This window comes from Helianthus annuus, chromosome 2, assembly GCF_002127325.2.
Source record: "Helianthus annuus cultivar XRQ/B chromosome 2, HanXRQr2.0-SUNRISE, whole genome shotgun sequence".
Lineage (NCBI taxonomy): Eukaryota > Viridiplantae > Streptophyta > Magnoliopsida > Asterales > Asteraceae > Helianthus > Helianthus annuus.
In genome coordinates this window covers 30,677,253-30,683,252 of record NC_035434.2, presented here as the reverse complement: position 1 = coordinate 30,683,252, position 6,000 = coordinate 30,677,253, and the positions used below count along the sequence as shown (strand labels likewise).

Here is a 6,000-nt window from a genome sequence, read left to right as displayed (position 1 = left end):
ATCACCATTATCCCATTTCTTCCCGGGTGCGGGTCCGTCATATTCAAGCCATACCATAGCACCAATTTCGACCATTGTCCATTCTACACCGTTTCGACCGTCAAACCAGTCGGGTTTCCAATACTCGACTCTTCCATTCGGGCAATCTTCGGGAATTCAAGGAGATGGGTATGATGAAGGATTTGAGGATTTTGAGGGTTTTGATGAAGACGGGTATGCTTACGAGGGTGATGGAGATCAAGGGGAATTCGGTTATATGCAAAGCCAAATGCAAGTGATGCCAAATGTAGGTGGAGTGTAACAACAACAACTCATACCTCAACATGTGAGGCTGAGGCCACAAGGGCCACAAATGCAATGTCCCATACCATTGCAACAAGTTCGTCCACCAAATGTTCAACAACAATTCCAAAGGCCAATTCAAAACCCACCCATGCCACAACAACAATTTCAACAACCAAATGTATCACAAGGGCATATACCAAGACCAATGGGAGTTCGTCCAAGGGGTAGGTTTGGTGTACCAAGGAGGCATCTTAGAGAAAATGCGAGGGGTATTGAAGCGCATTTTAGGCCGGTGATTACTTACAATCCTTCACCGGTGGTTATTCCTGATAACAACCAAGGGAGAACTTTTGAAGTAAAAACAAATTCTTTACAAAGTTTGCCGAAATACAAGGGGCTAGCAACGGAGGAGCCTTATTTCCATTTGGAAGCCTATGACTCAATTTGCAATACTCTTGGGAGTCCAGGTTTTTCGGCCGATGATATCAGGTTGGTATTATTTCAATTTTCTTTGGAGGACAAGGCAAAGAAGTGGTTCTACACTTTGCCTTCGGCATCTATTTATACTTGGGCGGAAATGCAACAAATTTTCCTAGACGAGTTTTATACCGCCCAAAAGACCAACGATGCTAGGAAGGGGTTGAGGAGTTTCCAACAACAACAAGGCGAAATGTTCCATGAAGCCTTCGAGCGCTTTAATATGATGATCAAAAATTGTCCTCATCATGGGATTGAACTTTGGGAGTTGATGAATGCCTTCCACGAGGGGTTAAGTGCCGAAGATGCTCGTGATTTGATGTCCATTACAAATGGGTCATTTGGCACGAATTACGAGAATGACGATTGGGAGTTCTTGGAACAAATGGCCATTACTTCAAAGAGGAAAGCTCAAGCATCGAGGAGAGCACGACCGGCCGTTACCCAAACACAAGTGCATGCGGTCGATGATGGTAATGTTCAAACCTCTAACCAAACTTATGATGTTTGTGCTATTTGCAATGAAATAGGTCATGCGACTGAAAATTGCCAAGGAATGGTCGAAGGGCAATATGAAGAAGTTCATGCGGTACAAGGTCAAGGAGGGGGTGGTAGGAACTACAACATGAATTCCAACACTTACCACCCCGGGTTGAGGAACCACCCAAATTTCCGATATGGGAACCCTTCAAATCAAGCTAACCCGAATTTCCAAGGAAACCAAGGATTTCAAAGGCAATATCAAACGGGTCAAAGCTCTTCGGGTGGAAACGAAGTAATGGAGATGTTGAAGGCGATGCAAGTTGAAATGCAACGAATGAATCAACGTGATGAGGTTCGGATGCAAAAGGACGAGGCCCGTGATAAAGCGATTCAAACTTTGACCACCCAAATGGGTCAACTTGCAAGTGAAGTGGCGATATTGAAGAAAGCAAAAGGCCAGTTACCAAGTGACACGGTGATAAATCCCAAAAACATTAAAAGTGTTAATATCAATGTGGTAAGCACCGTTCCTAGTACTAAATTTAATGAAACATTGCTAACTTCTTCATATCAAGTGAATGCAGGTTTGTAAAAAGATGCCGAAATCGAGAATGATAAAGAGTATGGAGCGCCAATCGTGCCTATCCGAGTGGGGAAACTAAAAATTCCTCATGCGTTGTTGGATTATGGGGCGAGCATGAGTGTGTTATCGGGTGAGCTATATGACATGTACGATTTCGGTCCGCTTGAAGATGTAGACACCATTGTGAGCTTGGCGGATGAGAGTTGGAGGTGTCCACGGGGAATAGTTAAGAGTGTTATGATTCGTTTGGGAGAATTCGAATACCCGGTGGATTTTCTAGTTCTAGACTATGCTTCTACCAAAATGGCAGCACAACAAAGGGTAATCTTAGGTAGACCGTTTCTATACATAGCAAATGCTCAAATTAATTGTAGAGATGGGATTATTATCATGATCGAAAAGAAGCGTAAGTTGTCCTTTGATGTTCAAGCTAAAGTGATTACTTATGAATCCATTGAGGGGAAGGGTGGTGAGTCTAGTGATTGTATAAAAAAGGTGTTCCAAAGAATGAGAAGAAATCACCCACCGGATCGTGAAGAAAAGCATATGGGTTCAAGCAAGAGCGTATTTGATTACCCACCGAGTCAAAACAAGATGGATGCATTTTGCTCAATGGCACAAGGAAGTGATAGAGATGGCAGGAACCGATTCTTTGAGCCACCATAAATAGGGGTGGCACGGTCTGGCTGAAGACTCGAAACTTAGCGCTGCTCGGGAGGCAACCCGGGGTTTTATATTGATCTTGTTGTTTTTATCTTTCTATGTTTTAGGGCCATGGCGACATTCAAGTGTGGGGAAGATGTACGGATATTTGTGTGAAGGTGGTGATAGGAAGTCGGATTGTCTACAACATCGGTTGTGTCAAACTTCACCAGGTCAATGTACTCTTTCCTTAGTCTTGTTATGTTCTTTAGCTTTGAAATTTTGGTAGTTAGTTGTTTGCTTTTGTTTATGGTTGGGAGGTTTGGGGGTGTATTAGTTTGATGTTATGTTTTGGGGTTGGGCTAGTTGGTGGTGTGTTTAAAAAAAATAATAATAATAAAAAAAATAAATAAATAAAATAATACAAAAAGAAATTTGGGGTTTGAGAGTATAAGCAATTGTTGATGTTCTTGGTTAAAGCGATCTTTTCCTCAAAACCGTACATTGGGACATTGTATCCCAAGTGTGGGGATGGGGGAAATTTTTGAGAAATTTAAAATTTTTTTGTAAACCCAAGCGAAAAGTGTAAAAATTTGAAAACTTGATATTGTGCCATTTGACACACCGACACCTGTTCTTAGTCTTTTCTTGGTGATAATTGAGCCACATATGAGAGTTATTTCTTTGTTTGAGTGGCGGTGTGTGTAGTGTGTTAATAGAACTTGTGTGTGAATACTTGTTAAATCCTAGAGTTAGCATGCTTTTGGAAATGATAGGGGACTTTTAGGAAGCCTCGTCTAGATGTGTGAGAGTGCGGGATTGGTGGGTTGGACCTCATACTTTACATATATGAGCTTGGTATTGTGAGGGGTGGGAGTTTGGTCCTTAGAAAGCCACGTTGAGCCTTAAACCATTCGGTTGTGACCCAAACCTACTTCTTACAAAACTTTACCTATTGAGACGACCCGGTTTAGGAATTTAGTTTGTGATTGTTGATATTCTTATATATATTGTTGAGTTCTATATTAAAAAAAAGAAAAAAAAAGAAAAAAAAGAAAGAAAAAAAAAAGAAAAGAAAAAATATGAGAAAAGTGCAAAAAGAAAGAGTGAGTTGCGATAGTAGTTGAAAATGTTGATGAAGTTGTGTATATAGTTGATGTTTGCTTTGTTTAGTAGTAGAAATAAAAACCGGGTCAAATCAATTAGCTCCTTCATGTGTATTTCACCATTCCCTACCTTTGCATTTAGCCCCGTTACAATCCGTAAGTCCCTTTGATTCATAAGCATGCTAGATATTTGTTAGGAGGAAACTTGATTCTTATACAAGCTTATTGTCGCACACACACACACACACGTATTAAGTGATTTAGCATAACATGCTAATTTATCTTGTCACCGAGAGTTCTTGTGAGGGGTGTGCCTTGTGGAATGATTGAAAGTTAGTAAAAGGACGGCACTTTAGCTTGGTTTACATGATTGATTGCTTGAGGGTTGAAAATAGTTTGTGAATGAGTTGCTTGGGACAAGCAACGGGTAAGTGTGGGGATGTGACGGGTGGTCCGTAGGACAACCCTTAAAAGGTCTAAATGTACGCACATTCCATGCTTTATTCAGTTAATTGGTTGAACTTGGTAACCACTCTATGTTTGTTTTTGTAGGTGTTAAAGTGCTTAAAAGATGGATATTATGGAGCTTGGATGGATGCTAGATGATGGTGGAAACAAGAATTATTGATTCCACTTGTAATGAAAGAAACAAGAAAAAACATAACATACAGCACCGTAACCTACGGCTCTGGCCGTAGGTTACGGCTCCAACATGTCCAAATTTCATCGCCGTAAGACAGGAGCTCCTTGCCGTAAAGAACCACTCAGAGCCGTAACCTACGGCTGAGGGCCGTAGGTTACGGCACCCTATGTTGACCTTGGAGCTGCTGACAGCCGTAACCTACGGCTGGGAGCCGTAGGTTACGCCTCCGACTGATCTCAAAATGTAACTTACACATTTATTGGCCATTTCATGAGGATTTATCGGATCTTATCATGGGTATTCGGTTACGGAAGATGGGGGACGAGTTGGGGGAGTATATTTGAGGCACTTGGAAGTGAAAAACATATCTTATCATCTATCTTTCATCTAGTTTTGTTGGTGAACAATATTTTCTTCTATTTTTACATGATGTTGTCACTTCAAGCCATGTGTGGCTAAACATTCTATGATTATCTTGGGTTGAAGGTTGTGTAAGACTTGTGCTTTTATTTTATATTTCTAGAATAACAACTCTTTTCTCTTTGAATTGTTTGTTATGGTGCATGATTGATTGTTAGTAAAGTATTGATTTTTATGCTAAACTAATTAGAAACCATACGTTCTTGGTGCCGTTGGCAATCGAGATATCATGGATGTAGTTAGGCTTGGGTAAGGGTTAATTGATCATCGGGTAACAACCTCACGTTCTAGGAATCTGAGTACTTAGTTCCCTTTCATCACTGCAATTGGTCATTCACGAACTATGTCTATGTAGTTCTTTCTAGTTGAATGTTAGCACAAAAGTCGAAGCAAACCGGAAACTCAAGATAGTCATTTGTTTCTAAATTGTATACAAACTCAATTTTTCATTTGCAAATTAATTAGTAATCGTAGTTTTAAAAGAAACCAATCCAACCAACGCTTACATTTTACTTTTCTTGCAGTTAGTCTAATTTAGTTAATCTAGATAAATTCTCAAATAACACATATTCCACAAACTCCCTGTGTTCGATACCCACTTACCGCTAGCTACTTAGTTGTAATTGGATTAAATTTGATTGTGACCACGACATCACGTCACTTTTCACTCCCAAATGGAATGGGTAGAAGAGAAGGTTTTTTGGCTAGTAATAGAGTGTCGGGATTTCCAAGATTCTTTATTAGGTTTTATTTTTATTTTATTTACAATCTTATTCGTCATGATTTATATAGAACATTACATAAAATAAATTACTTATTAGGGCATAACATGCCTCTTTAAAATTCCATTTATATACAAGTTCACATACCTCACGGGGGATCACTCAACACTCGGTCGAAGATGTATTTTTGTGAAACACTCGAGAGCGGCATGTAACTTACTTCTACCATAAGCTCGCCAAGCAATCAATCCTCCTCCTTTTTAACTATACACCTTTGTAAATATCAAGAGGACTTTTGGGGGTAGGGTTAGGTTTGGGTTAAAGGTAGGTGGTTGGGTTAGGGGTTAGTAGAAAAGGGCGAAAAGCGTAAAAAGCGTCGGTTTTCATAAGACTTTTTTATTTTTATGACTTTTCATTCCAATGAAGCAATTTTTCAAACAAGGTTCTTTTTGATAAACTTGTTTGTTTATTTCTTTTGGCTTCATCATCATCATTATTTTTTTTATAAGGAAGTCATAAAAAAACCGAGCTTTATTACTAAAATAAAGGGTTTAAAATGAAAAAGGGTTTTGGTGGGTAAAAAGGGTGTTTGTTTTGGGTTAAGAAATGAAAAGCTTTAGGTTCAAAGGGGTTAACTAG

At 39.5% G+C, this 6,000-nt stretch overlaps 1 non-coding gene across 1 annotated transcript; it reads right to left on the bottom strand.

The window, feature by feature from the left end:
- Nucleotides 1–911: 911 nt before the first annotated feature.
- On the bottom strand, nt 912–1,017 carry LOC118489946. Its single transcript, XR_004887957.1, has one exon. It is a non-coding gene; the product is annotated as a small nucleolar RNA R71 (small nucleolar RNA).
- Between the last annotated feature and the right edge of the window lie 4,983 nt (nt 1,018–6,000).